Source organism: Symphalangus syndactylus, chromosome 4 (genome assembly GCF_028878055.3).
Source record: "Symphalangus syndactylus isolate Jambi chromosome 4, NHGRI_mSymSyn1-v2.1_pri, whole genome shotgun sequence".
Taxonomy (NCBI): Eukaryota; Metazoa; Chordata; class Mammalia; order Primates; family Hylobatidae; genus Symphalangus; species Symphalangus syndactylus.
In genome coordinates, this window is record NC_072426.2 from 150,199,427 (window position 1) to 150,214,463 (window position 15,037).

Here is a 15,037-nt window from a genome sequence, read left to right on the forward strand (position 1 = left end):
AATTTCATCCTTTTTATGGCTATGTATTATTCCACAGTGTATAAGTGAAGGAGAAACTTCATATTTTTCACAAAAGCAGTCACCAAGGGAACTCATTACCACTAGGCAAGTCTTATGAGAGATCCTTAAGAGAATTCTAAACAGGGAATCAAAGGAACTATACCTGCTACCACAAAAACACACATAAATACATAGTCCACACACTCTATAAAGCAACTATACAATCAAAACTACAAAGCAACCAGCTATCAAATTTACGATAGGATCAAAACCTAACATATAAATATTAACCTTGAATGTAAATGTGCTAAATGTCCCACTTAAAAAGGCACAGAGTGGGCCTGGCATGGAGGCTCACGCCTCTAATCCTATCACTTTGAAAGGCCGAGGCGGGTGGATCATCTGAGGTCTGGAGTTTGAGACCATCCTGACCAACATGGTGAAACCCTGTCTCTACTAAAAATACAAAATTAGCAGAGCGCAGTGGCATGTGCCTGTAATCCCAGCTACTCAGGAGGCTGAGGCAGGAGAATCGCTTGAACCTGGAAGGCAGAGATTGCAGAGATCCAAGATGGTGCCATTGCACTCCAGCCTAGGCGACAGAGCAAAACTCCCTCTCGAAAAAAAAAAGAAAAAAAAACTCACAGAGTGGCAAGTTGGACCAAAAAAGAAGACTTATCTGACTTCTGTCTTCAAGAGACCCATCCCACAAGTAACAACACTCATAGGCTCAAAGTAAAGGATTGGAGAAAGATCTATCATGCAAATGGAAAAGAAAAAAAGGTCAGGGGTCATTACTGTTATGACAGATGTAATAAAAGGGACTTTAAACCAACAACAGTAAGAAAGGATAAAAAAGGGCATTACATAATGATAAAGGGATCAATTCAATAAGAAAGTTTAACCTAAACATATATGCATCCAACATTAGAGCACCCAGATTCATAAAACAAGTACTTCTACACCTATAAAAAGACTAAACAGCCACACAATAATAGTGAGGGATTTAATACCCTCACTATTATTCAATTATAATAATCAAGGCAAAAAACTAACATAGATATTCTGGACTTAAATTTGACATTTGGCCAATTGGACATAATAGATCTCTACAGAATACTTTACCCATCAACCACAGAACATACATTCTTCTCATTTACACATGAAACATACTCTAAGATAGATTACCTGCTTGGCCATAGAGTAATTCTGAATAAATTTTTAAAAATTAAATTCATATCCACCACATTCTCAGACCACAGTGGAATAACAATTGAAATCAATACCAAGACTACCTTTCAAAATCATGCAGTTACGTGGAAATCAAACATCTTACTCCTAAATAACTTTGGGGAAATAACAGCATTAAGGCAGAAATCAAAAAATTCTTTGAAATAAATGAAAACGGAGATTCAACATACCAAAATCTCTGGGATGCAGTAAAAGCAGTGTTAAGAGGAAAACTTATAGTGCTAAACACCTACATCAAAAAGTTTGAAAGATCTCAAATTAATAATCTAACATCACACCAAGAAGAACTAGAAAAATAAGAACAAACGAATCCCAAAGCTAGCCGAAGAAAAGAAATAACCAGAATCAGAGCAGAACTAAACAAAATTGAGATCCAAAGATCTATATAAAGGATCAACAAAGCCAAAAGCTTGTTATTCAAAAGGATAAACAAGATCAATAGACTGTTAACTAGATTAACAAAGAAAAAAAAGAAAGACCCAGATAAGCATAATCAGAAATGCCAAAAGTGGAATTACAACCAATATCACATACAAAAGACACTCAGAGACTATTATGAACACCTCTACACACACAAACTAGAAAATTTAGAGGAAATGGATAAATTCCTGGAAACTCAAAACTTCTCAAGATTGAATCAGGAAAATATTGAAACCATGAACAGACCAATATCAAATTCTGAAATCGAATCAGTAATTTAAAAAACCTAACAACCAAAAAAAAAGAAAAAAGAAAAAAATAACTGGACCAGATGAATTCACAGCTGAATTCTACCAGATGTACAAAGAAGAACTGGTACTAGTCCTACTGAAACTATTTCAAAAAATCACAGAGGAACTCCTCCCTAACTCATTCTCTGAAGCCAGCGTAACCCTGATACCAAAATCTTGCAAAGGCACAACAAAAAAAGGAAAACAACAGGCCAATATCCCTGAGGAACTGGATGCAAAAATCCTCAACAAAATATTAGCAAACTGAATTCAGCTGCACATCAAAAAGTCAGCTCGCCATGATCAAGTAGGCTTCATTACTGGGATGCAAGATTGTTTCAACATATGCAAATCAATAAATGTGATTCACCACATAAACAGAATTCAAAACAAAAAACGTACGATCACCTCAATAGACAGAAAAAAATCTTTTCATAAAACCCAACATCTCTTCATGATAAAAACCTTCAACAAACTAGGCATCAAAGGAACATGTCTCAAAATAGTGAGAGCCATGTCTCACAGACTTACAGCCAACATCATAGTGAACAGGAAAAAGCTGGAAGCATTCTCCTTAAGAACAGGAATGACACAAGGATGCCCACTCTTACTGCTCCTATTCCACAAAGTACTGTAAGTCTAAGGCAGAACAATCAGTCAAGAGAAAGAAATAAAAAGCATCCAAACAGGAAAATAAGAAGTCAAATTATCTCTCTTTGTTAAAAATATGACTCTAAGATATGTTTTTGCATATAGATTTTGTCTAATTGTTTTGAGAATAGGTAGTTTGTGGCTGATTTTCTTGAAGATGAGCAAATTGGGAAATGAAAAAAATGGAGAAATAAAAAGTTCTTCCAAAAACTTGAAAATAAAGGAAAACGGCAATTATTTAAGAAACTCTAAGTCAATTCATGATGAGTGAATTATAAAATAAATAGAAATGGATACTTTTTTTGAGGCACAGATGGGCTCACAGCTCCTTTGGGTATAATGCAACTGACATCACCTAAGGAGAATATGATTCTTATCTTTTTTCATCTACTTGGTGGAATATATTGGTAGACTAATCATCCTAGTTAAACAACAAAATTTTCTGTTTTAAGTATGAAACATATCTTCTTAGTTTATCCATATGTTGGCAAGAAAGTAAAAAATACTAAGGTTAGAGCTTAGGTAACAGTGGGTACACTGTAAGTCTGTGAAATGAATTTTTTTCTAAACCAAGTGAACCTAAACGCTAGTTTTCATATACTTTGCAAAGTTTTATGCGTAGAAGTCGTAACAGTCTTCCTACCCTACTAATTATTGGATTCCAAAAAAGCCATAATCTGAGAATAAGGGGGAACTAGAAATAACCCTAATTAACCACAAAGAACTTCAAGGAAAAGGCCTGCAACGTCATAGTTTTCCTGTTGGGAAGGGAAAATATATCCCCTTGAAACCATGTAAAAATACGCCTATCTTCACAGATGCCAGGCTGAATTCACACTATCTGAGACATACACACAAACTAAAACTGTAAATTTTACTTACTGTTTCTGGACTATGCTAGCAGAAGCAAACTAAATCTGTTCTGGAGAAAAAACACTCCAGACCTCAAAGTTTTCAACATGTAAAATGTCAAGGCAAAGTGAGCACCTCATAGGAAAAATAAAATCACAGAAACATATAAAGAAACAAAGCACCATAAACAACACTGGAAGAAATAATAAACAGCAAAACCTGGCCTGCAAAGTCCTCATTAACGGGAATTATAAATATTTTATAAAAGTAGAAAAAAAGTTTAAATAATCATAAGGCACAAGAAGATTGGGAGAAGAATCAAAAGAATTCCTAAAATTAAAAAAAAAAAAACTTGAAGTTTAGAATTTTATTAATCCAAACTAAAAACTGGAGAAAATATCCAGAATTCATTTCAAAGTAATAAAAGAAATGGAAAGTGTGATACAAATCTTAAAGCTATGGGAGAGTTAAGTCTTAATATTTTGGATGGGGAGGAGAGAGAGACTAGGACAGAGGTATTAGCTAAAGGTATAATGGCTGAGAAGTTTCGAGAACTTGAAATACACCAAATGCAGATTCAAAAAGACTTGATTTCTAAATAAAAATTGAAAACAAATCCAAAAACATGTGATAGTGAGATTACAATCTATCAAAGACAAAGGCCAGACATTTAGAGCAGCCAAAGAGAAATTCTGACAAAGGAGCCATAATTAGAATGACAGCTGACATCCTTATGAAAATAATGAAAACTTATACATGGTATAATATCTTCAGTATGCTGAACGGAGATACTTGTCAACCTAGAATACTACAGCCAACAAAAATAATCTTTCTCAAAAATGAAGGAAACATATAGACCACTTTATACAACCAAAACCTAAGGTTGTCACCAGCAAATCTACAGTAAGGTATTTAGGTGGAAAAAATGTTTTTAGATAGATGGGCTGAGACGTTAGATGTTAAAGCTTGAAATTTGCAAATATGTGGGGGAAATGTAAGAAAACATTCATAGGCAGAAACTCTACAGAGTGATTAGGGGCTTGAACTTTGAAGCCAACAATCTGAATTGAAAATATGACTATCATTTAGTTGGTATGATCATGGGCAAATTAATAAACCTCAATATGCCTTTGTTTTCTCATTTGTACAATGGTGATAATAAAGTTACCTCTCTCGTGGGTGATCATAAGAATGATATGAAACACTAAAGTACTTAGTAAAGTACTGGGAATATAGTGTGTATGTTATGATTATTATTATCACATAAATAGTAAAATAATAATAATAATGTTATAAATAATAATGTATAAAATAATGACAATGTTATACAAGATTTAAATATATAAAATTACATAAAAAGTCAGAAGGGTGAACATAATCATATTGTTCGGGAAAAATATGAAGATATTAATTAATTTTAGATTTTGATAAGTTTGCATATTAAAATTTCTAGAGAAATCGCCAAAAGAATAGGCAGTGAATAACTTCCTAAAAGTAAAGAAAAAATGGCTTGAAAATCAATTCAAGAGCTGATTTGTGGGTGGGTTCAGTCGATGATATGCATGGTCAGGCAATTGGAAGGTGAGAATAAGAGAGAAATCAGTGTATTTTTCCCTTCCCTTTCCTCCTTGGATCGTATCTCAGGAAGTGACTGCTCCTCCATGGCTCTAGCTCCCACTGGATAGACTCACTATAGTTCCACTCATGGCTGGCTGACTCATCAGGTTCTGTAAACTGGCCTTTTCCTTTTGTCTCTCTCTAGCCTAGGGAACCAACTATTGCTAACAGTGTCTGTTGGTTAGTCAGTCTTTCCACTAGCTGTGTAATCATGGATTAAATTATGTCTATTCAAACACTGAGTGGTTTTTGTTGCCCTTGTTGGTCCCTCCCTAATACTATGATGATGGATTTATCCATCAAAATATCAAAGCACAAGATAGTAAATATTTAAATAATTTTTTAATTACCCTTGTTCTGATTCTCTGCTTACTGAGTAACTTTCTAGTCATAATGAGATATTTTCCAGATTTTTTTTTGAGGGAGAAAGTGTATTAGTTCTTCCTAAGCAAGTTCCTTCCTTCCTTTCTTCCTTCCTTCCTTCCCTCCTTCCTTCCCTCCCTCCCTCCTTCCTTCCTTCTTTCCTTCCTCTTTCTTTCTCTCTTTCTTTGTGTTCCTTTCTTTCTTTTACTTTCCTAATTATATTCCTGTGTACCTGTAAGCTTTGAAAATGGAACTCTGCTCTAGAAAGGCAAATCTACCTTGAGTATTGATATTTATGTGTCTGATTTTACAATGTTAAAGACCAGACCCAAGAGAGGGATGAATTCCCTAAATTAGGCATATTAACTGATAGCCACTTGGTATTTCCCATAAACAGCTTCCAATATTATTTATTTATACTTCTTTATGTAGACAGTTTTTTTTTTTTATTTTAAAGAGTGCTACTTTCTACATAGATTCTGAGAAAGAAAAGTACATTGATTTTGCTGGTAGAAAATTCAAAGAACACTCATTTTCTGGTATCAATGGAAGTGTGGCTCTTGGAGATAATAAAACCTCTATGTATAGCCTTTTACAGAAAAAAACTTTAAAAGTCTTAAACAACAGGTCTTTTAATACTTTAGAAATATCAATTCTTTACAAAAAGCCCTTATTTTCTCATTAGGCAACTTTAAGATGTCCAACCCAGCAGTTTTTATTTGTTTAAACAAATGGGAAATGCAATTTCATAATGATAACTTAACTCTGTTCAGAAATTGGCAACTCCTGCTTAGTTCACAAAGCTTGTCTGACCATGCTTTCTTTCGCTCAGTAATTCTCATTATGTGCTTAATATATCCTCAGTGTGTGGCTCAATATATTCTCAATCCACAGTCGCTTACTGCAATGGTAGTCAGAAAGGGCCTGAGGGGAAGCACTACAGTAGAGGACACTGAAGGGAAAATGTTCCTGCCTCCTTTGCCTGTCATTCTTAACATAAGATATATGATGTGAGCAATTATTTCTAGTAAAATATTAAATTTAGAATGTTTTCCTTTCAGTTTAAAAATGCAGATTTTTAGGCACTTTGTGGGAGGATATTTCCTTTAAAAACAAGAATAAGACATTAGAGAACTTCATGGCAGATAAAAACATTCAAACTTACATTCTGATAGTAAAGAGCTGAATGGAGTACAGGAATGGAACATTAAAGCAGAAAACTTAAAAGACAATTTATGTAAAATACAGGAATTATTTGAAGAGGAAGAATTTTATGCAATAATCTAATAATTACTTAAATTATTGGATAAATTGTGTAAGGAGGAGAGCCATTGATTTAGGAAACAGAATGGCTAACCTTCTCATCTGCATTTTTTCCTATCACAGATTTCAGTCAGGATTGATCTAAATTTTGAATGAGGAAATAAGTGTTTAGAGAAAAGGGAAAAAATATAGATGATTCTCAACTTATGATAGGATTACATCCTGATAAGCTCCTTATACTATAACTTGAAAATGCATTTAAAGCAGGCAACACAGCAAATGGTCCCTGACTTAACAATGATTCAATTTATTATTTTTTTGACTTTAGGATAGTGTGAAAGCAATAATACATTTCGTAGAAATCATAACCCCATTGTAAGTTGTAAGGAGCTCCTCAACTTACAATGGGGTTATATCCCAATACCACCCGTAAGTTAAAAAGTAGTAAGTTAAACTATCATAAATCAGGGACTGCCTGTGCACCAATATAAACTCATGGAGGATCAAAGTGGTAGAGTTGCAAGAAACACCAGAGACTTGTTTATTTCCTTAAACTCTTCTGCATATAATAGACTAAATCTAGGAAGAGAAAGTGACTAGCTCAACTGGCTGGTGCCAAGAGTCTAGTTCAGACCTTGTGGTCTTCTTGCTATTCAAAATGGAGTACAGGGACCAGCAGCATCCAGTATCACCCGGAAACTTGCTGCAAATACAGAAGCTCAGCATCCAATCTGAAACTCTACTGAACTTGAGTCTGCATTTTAGCAAGATCCCAAGGTGTCTCTATAAACTTTAAACTCTGAAAAGTGTTGCTCTAAAGGATTCACATTGCTTTTTATTAGTTGTTTTCCACAGCTGTCTTGTTGCCTGAGAATATAATGTCCCCACAGGCAGGAACTTGTTCTCTGTTTATTTGTGTATTCCTTGGCAAGAAGTTACAATAGGAGTAGGCCAACATCTTTTATTTTTGTTGTTTATTTTCACAGTGTATAAAGGAATACTTATTTTCAGTGTATAATAGAAAACTAAGAACCTCAACAAATATTGGTTTATTTGAGAGCAAGATTATTTTCTTAACTTGTTAACCAAAACAATCAACATATACTAGATCCCTGGAGAGCAAAGCCCTTTGAAAGAAACAGAGCCACCAACAGACTTAGTTGATCGTATACATTCTATAAAATCATGACAAACTGTATGGTTAGAAAAACCATCTTGAGAAAGTCACCTCAAATAGTTTATGAAAATAGGCAAGACAAATAAATCATTTAAAAACAAACTTCATGAGCCTGGTACAGAACATGAACTCATTAAATACCTGTTGAGTGGATACAATTATTGAACATGCTTTTACTGAATATGTGCCTCTGTAACATTAAATACAAGCTAATATTTTGGGAAAATTAACTTAATGATGGGATGTTTCTATACATCTTGGTTTCTGCCCATGCTGTGTCTGTCTTTTCTGACAAACCAAAGGATTTTCATTTTCTGAGAAAGCAAAGCTTATGTAATGAATTTCCTCTCTTTACAGTGTCATATCTGTAGATTACTGGGTTTCTAAGTGGTGCAGATGGTCCACTGCGCCAAACACCAATAAGAAAATGTTTCTGTAAGATGATGCTTATAAAGGTAAAGATTTAATGAGAAATATGCTAACTTCAGGAACCAAGAGTATGGCAGTTTGCTATAGCAGCCCAAATGGACTAAGACAGAAATTGGTACTGAGAAACAGGGGCACTGCTGAAACAAATACCTAACAATGTGGTAGTGGTGGTGGAACTGGGTAAAATGGGTGGAGGCTAGAAGAGGTTTAAGGTGTATGCTAGAAAATGGCTACATTGATGTGAATGGACTATAAAGGACAATTCTGGTCAGGGCTCAGAAGAAGAAGAAGAGAGCAGTAGAAAAAGTCTCTATCTTCTTAGGAAATACCTAAGTGGTCATGAGCAGAATGCTGGTAGAAATAGGGACAGTAAAGGCAATTCTGAAATGTCTCAGATCCAAATAAGAAAACAAGTTATTGAAACTGGAGGAAAGGCCATCCTTGTTACAAAGTAGCAAGGAATTAGGATGAATTGTGTTTGTATTCTAGTGTCTGGGGGAGGGTAGAACTTTTGAGCAATGAAACTGGATATTTGAGAAAATTTCTAAGCAAAGTATTTATTGTATGGCCTGTTGAAAGCTTACATTACAACGCAAAAAGAGTAAAATTATTTAAAGACTTGGAAATTGTTAATCAAAAGAGAAAGAGATCTTAAAAATTTAGAAAATTCTGTGACTATCTATATTGGAAAAAATCAGAAAGCCTGTTGAGGAGAGAACAAGGGCATGACCAGCTGATCTTCTGATAGGGAGATTAATATGGATCAGCCAACTCACTGGAAGCCAGGTGCTATTCAAGACAATGGTCAGCCATCTAAACAGAAGCCAGGACCTACTGTGCAAGAAATGGAAAACAACCCCAAAGGCATTTTGGAGATCATATGGGGCTACCCTTCCTATCACAAATGCATAATACAAGAACCTGGAGGACAGAATGGGGGCACCACTGCCCAGTAGAAGCTCACATTACAGGCTCTGCTCCCCAAACTCTGTTGCCACACTCCTTGGCTGCCCAAGTGTGACTCTGGTAGGCCCCAGTGAAAAGTGCATTGTGCCCAGGAAAGCTATGAGGGTATGACTGCCTTCACCTATATTTTAAAGGATGCCCTGGAGAGCCTGGGGCCACAGGCAGAGAACTGCCATGGGAGTGGGGTCACCCTCAGACTCCACTAGGCCCCAAAGGCATGCCAAGACTTGCTTTTCGAATGATGACTAGTTTTCTCCGGAGAAGAGCATGGCCTTGCTTCAGAACCCTAGGAATTTGTGATATGACTGTTTTATTGCAGTTGGCTAGAGACTTGCGTGGCACCTTCATCTACTGCCAGTACCTCCAACACCATGTACCATGGCATTTGGGAAAACGGGACAGCAATGATGCTTGTACCCGGCTGGAACCTACTAAGGTCCTGTGTTTCTCTAGGACCCACTCAAGAGTAATAGCCTTTTAAATTATCCAGTAACTGATTATGTAAGTATTCCCAATTGTGTTGTGTGCTGTCTCCAAAATGTTAAGATGTTTTTCAAATACTACAGTTCTTTTCACTATTGAGATTCAAAACTAAATAACTTCTTTAATTTATGTGGCTCTGTTAGCATGCCCAGACCAGTGGGACTTAAAAAACTTTACTATTGTGGCAAGTCTATAAATTTTTGTAGAGTTTATTTTGTAACCACTCACATGCATGTATGTTACAAAGATTCTATCAATCTAATGGCATTAATAGAGAAAATAAGCATATTGTTATATAGAACATTCATATGATCAATGTCCCTTTGAACTATATTATGATGAAGAGTTAACATAGCCCTGGAGAAGATCATGAATGAGTGTTGCTGCCTATTCTAACGAATGTGTACTGCTCCGGATACCCTTCCTAACAGGGATTGAAAGCACATGCATTTGCCAAGCAAGTAACTTTATACTTCTAGAGAAGCTGCATTGATCTTTTCTAGCAAAGATACCACATCTCACATAAAAACTGTGATTAAGTCAGTGTTTAGGTTTATGGTGGTGTACTCTCTGCCATGATTAATCTGTTTTTTGCAGGCCACACCTGTGAGCTAAGTGGCTATATGTTGGAGACCACCATCCCCCCACTTTCTCCATTTCAGCCAGTATATTTTTCCTTGATTGGCTTGAACAGGGAGTAGGCAGTGTAAATTCATTGTCTTCTATTTTGCCATTTTACCATATTTTAGCTCTTACTCCACAGGTTAAGAAACCAGTGAAGGATCTCCAGTGATAAATATGTCCATCCGCATAGTGCATTCTGGAACTGGAGACATGATCACAAAGTGAGATCATGGTCCTGTTAGACCCACTGTGAGACAGCCTTGGAAAAAGTCTCCATCTGTCTGCCCACCTTTCTATGCCCCAGTTTAACAGGGGGCCAATGATGATAGCATTAGTGTCAATTCGGGTACTCTATACAACGGTCCTTGAAAGATACTGGTATTCACCTTCAATTACTGTACATTTCTCTGGTATATTACTACACATTTTTGGGGGAAGGATTGGGTTATAGCTACTATGTATACTTGCTGTAACTTGTCAGGATCTTTTATTTAGAAGAACTGGCTATCTTTTCAATCAATGGGCTCCGAGTCTGAGAATTATCTCAGTTCTAGAACCTGCACAAGGCATCGTGATAGTTTTATTGCAGCAGTAAAAGTCTTGTTCAATGTCTATATCTCTTTTTCTTCAGGAATATCTTGGAATATTAGCCATAACCACAGATCTATGCAGGACCCGCGATTGCTGTTGTTTTGGTAATTATGTCGTCCTTCTTTCTGATGGCCAAATATTGCCATCAGAATACTGCGCTATGTTTGAATCTTATCAACACCATTAAGACTGGGAATTCCACTTCTCTGGCACTATCTCCAATCATCAACTCTGCATCTACTATAGATGACAGGCACCACTGAGCTCTGCCCCCCTCACTAGCATGTTGCACTTTAGTAAAGGGAAGGTTCTACTCCTTGTGGGAAAAAAAGTTAGTCGGTAGATTCCTCAGTATTATATGGCATGCCCACCTCCCCCATCTTCTTGCCTCTGGATCTCTTCCCTAAATACTGTGACAAGACAATTCTGGAATTTCCACCTCTTTTCTTTTCTTTGGTTCTCCTCCCCTCTCCTCCCCCTTCCCCTTCCCCCTCCCCTCCCCTCACTCCCCACCCTCCTTTCTTTCTTTCTTTTTTTCTTTCTTTCTCTTTCTTTCTTTCTCTTTCCCTTCTTTCTTTCTCCCTTTCCTTTTCTTTTTTCTTTCCCTCTTTCCTTTCTTTCTTTCTTTCTTTCCTTCCTTCCTTCCTCCCTCCCTCCTTCCTTTCTTTCCTTCCTTCCTTCCTTCCTTCCTCCCTTCCTTCCTTCCTTCCTTCCTTCCTTCCTTCCTTCCTTCCTTCCTTTCTTCTTCTTTTCTTTTGCAGGTTCTTGCTCTGTCACCCAGGCTGGAATACAGTGGCACACTCATAGCTCACTGCAGCCTTCACCTCTGTGGCTGAAGTTATCCTCCCTTCTCAGCCTCCCTAGTAGCTGGGACTACAAGTGTGTGCCACCACACCTGGCTAAGTTTTGTATTTTTTGTAGAGGCAGGGTTTTGCAATGTTACCCAGGCTGGTCTCAAACTCCTGGGCTCAAGCCATCCAACAGCCTTAGACTCCCAAAGTGCTGGGATTATAGGAGTGAGCCACCGTGCCTGGCCCCACCTCATTTTCTATAGGCTGTTTTTATTTACTGGTTTTAAGCAGCTGTCCTGGTAGTGTATTAAGTATTAGGTGTTCTTGTCAGGATACTGAATCCTTAGGCAGGCAAGAGTGCTTCCATGTCAATAAATTCTCCATTTTCTAGCCTTAAATTCTGGCCTCGTGGCTCAGCACCCTTGAGTTCCAATATAATGTATGTTCTTATAGTTCCTCCTAGTATATATTAATCAGATCCTTCAGTTCTTTTGGTGAGTAATCTTTTTCCACTTACATTAGGGACCTTTCCAGTTTGGACCCAGACTTGATCCAAGTTATCAGTCTAGAAGCCATGAGGAAAAGGGGGGAAGGTATTGAGGAAGATGTCATTTCAGGGTTATCAGGAGCATCTACTGAGATGTACCCATCCTAAATCTCATGGCTCAAATCTCTCCCTCACCTTCATTTTTAACCAAATCCTATATTTAAGATAGGAATTTGCCAGAACTGTGAATGTAGCCTTTATTACTCTGTTATTTGCACAAACAGGCCCTAAAGAAGATTTTCCATCCAGTCTGCATCGGCTTCTAGAAGATGAGGGTATTGTCAAGTGCTGTCATAGATGCCTTCTCACAGTCACACTGAGCCCTCAATTGACAGTTGGCTGATCTGAGCCTACTGCTTTAGCTTTCTTAAAGACATTCATCCCATTGAATCACCAACACCACGGTCCTTATAGTTGCCATCACAATGAAATGCCAACGATATTATTTAAGCTATTATATCCCTTTCTACCTGTATTAAATGCCAACTCACCACAGTTGAGACTGTTATTAATTGTTACATTGCAGTTGTCAGAGGTTATCACCTTTCTACCCTCAACCAGAAGTGGGTTGCTTGTTGCCATCTACCCAGAAAGAAATCAAATCCCAGAATCCTATCCCAAGGATGTGCTTTCTAAGATCTATTTTGGTACTAATCCTCTTAGTTTGGTTCCTCCAGAAGCCATAGAACAATGTTCTCACAATCAAACTAATGATGATATTACAGTAATGTTTGCCTTCAAACATTAGCAAAGACATATCTGTATAGCACATGGACTTAATACTTTTTCAGTATGAGATGAATTTATGCTGCAACTTTCACACTATTTCACCTTATCCTTCTCCACACCATGTTTGTTTTAGTCCATTTTGTGTTGCTCTAACAGAATACCACAGACTGGGTGATTTATAAATAAAATAAATGTATTTCTTAGAGTTCTTGAGGCTAGAAAGTTGAGGGGTCCACATCTGGCAAGTGCCTTCTTGCTGCGTCATCCCATGGGGGAAAGTGTAAGGGCATAAAAGTGCACATGAGAGAGTGAGAGGAAGTGGGCAACCTTCATCCTTTCATCAGGAACCCAGTCCTGGGATAACAGCATTCATCCATTCATGAGGGCAGATCCTTCGTGGCCTAAACATATCTTAACAGTCCCACCTCTTAACACTGTCACAATTGCATTAAATTTCAACATGAGTTTTGGAAAGAACATTCAAACCATAGCAATACACAAACAGACCTTAATATTTATGCATATTCTTCTTCCTTAATTTTACATAACAAGAAAATTTTCATCCTATAAAAGTTCATTCTCAGAATGATGTAAGTAAGGTGGTAGACTAGGAAGCTACAAGCTCTCCTTCCCCCAGAGGGGAACCAAGTTAAAATATATATATATGGACCAGAATGCCTCTAGAAAACTCTAGAAAACAAATGAAAAGCTAAAGCACCCAAGTCATTATAAAACTGAGAAGAGATTCCAGTAAAAGAGGTAAGGAAAATTTGTGGCATTTGGCATGCCTATATGTGCCGCTCCCCCTATGCAGCACAGCCTGGAGCAACTGGGAGAAACCCCTCATACCAGGGCTTTTCCTCAGGACAGAAGCAAAAGAATGGACCATGTATGCAATGTCCTGGTTTGTTTGGAGACTACCCAAGGGCCTGGCTTATGTCTCACCTTATTTGTAGTAGTACCAGGACCAGTTTCAGAGTTTGGAAGCCACTGAAAACAGAGGTGAGCAGCACATAGTAGAATGTGGAAGAAAAAGATAAATTCCTAGAAACAAAATCTACCAAAAATGAATCATGAAGAAATAGAAAAGCTGAACAGACCAAAAACAAATAAGAATACTGAATCACTAATTAAAAGCCTTTCAACAAAGAAAAGCTCTAAACCAAATAGCTTCACTGGAGGATCCTACCAAATATTTAAAGAAGAATTAACACGAATCCTTCTGAAATGCTTCAAAAACAGTTAGAGAAGAGGGAACACTTCCAAGCTCATTCTCTGAGGCCAGCATTACCCTGAATCAAAAGGCAGATCAAAAACATCATTAAAAAAAACTGTAGACCAATATCCCTGATGAATGTTGATGAAAAAGTCCTCAACAAAATACTAACAAACCAAATTCAATAACACATAAAGATAATCATATACCATAACCAAGTGGGATTTATTTTTTGAATGTAAGTTTGGGTAAACATTAAAATAATCAATATAATATACCACATTAGCAGCAGAAAGAATAAATAGCACATGATCACAATTGATAGAGAAAGAACATTTGATAATATTCAACACCATTTCATGAAAAGACATGCAAGAAACTAGGAAGAGAAAAAAATGACCTCAGCATAATGAGGATAATTTATAAAAAATCAGAGCTAACCTTATATCCAGTGCTGAAAGACTGAAAGTTCCTCCTCTAATATCTAGGACACTGTGAGGATGTCCACTCCTCAACATGGTATTCAAAGTCCTAGCCAGAGCAATTAGGCTAGAAAAAAGAAATAGAAGGCATTCAAATTATACAAAGTAAAATTGTCTCTATTCACAGATGACATGATCATATCAAGTAAGAAAACTTCAAGGTTCTTCAAAAAAATGTATCAGAACTAGTAAATTAATTCAGCAACATTGAACAATACAAAATCAACATATGAAAATCAGTTGCATTTCTATACACTAACAACAAACAACTGGAAAGAAAATTAAGACAGCAACC

General features: G+C 36.8%; 1 protein-coding gene across 1 annotated transcript in view; it reads right to left on the bottom strand.

Annotated features, from left to right (window-relative positions):
• Window positions 1-15,037, bottom strand: part of VEGFC (vascular endothelial growth factor C) — a 479,792-nt gene that overhangs the window by 304,797 nt on the left and 159,958 nt on the right. The window contains exon 4 of the mRNA XM_063638455.1: window positions 14,702-14,809. The gene's annotated coding sequence lies outside the window, so the exon portion shown is untranslated. The remainder of the gene's footprint in view (window positions 1-14,701; window positions 14,810-15,037) is intronic.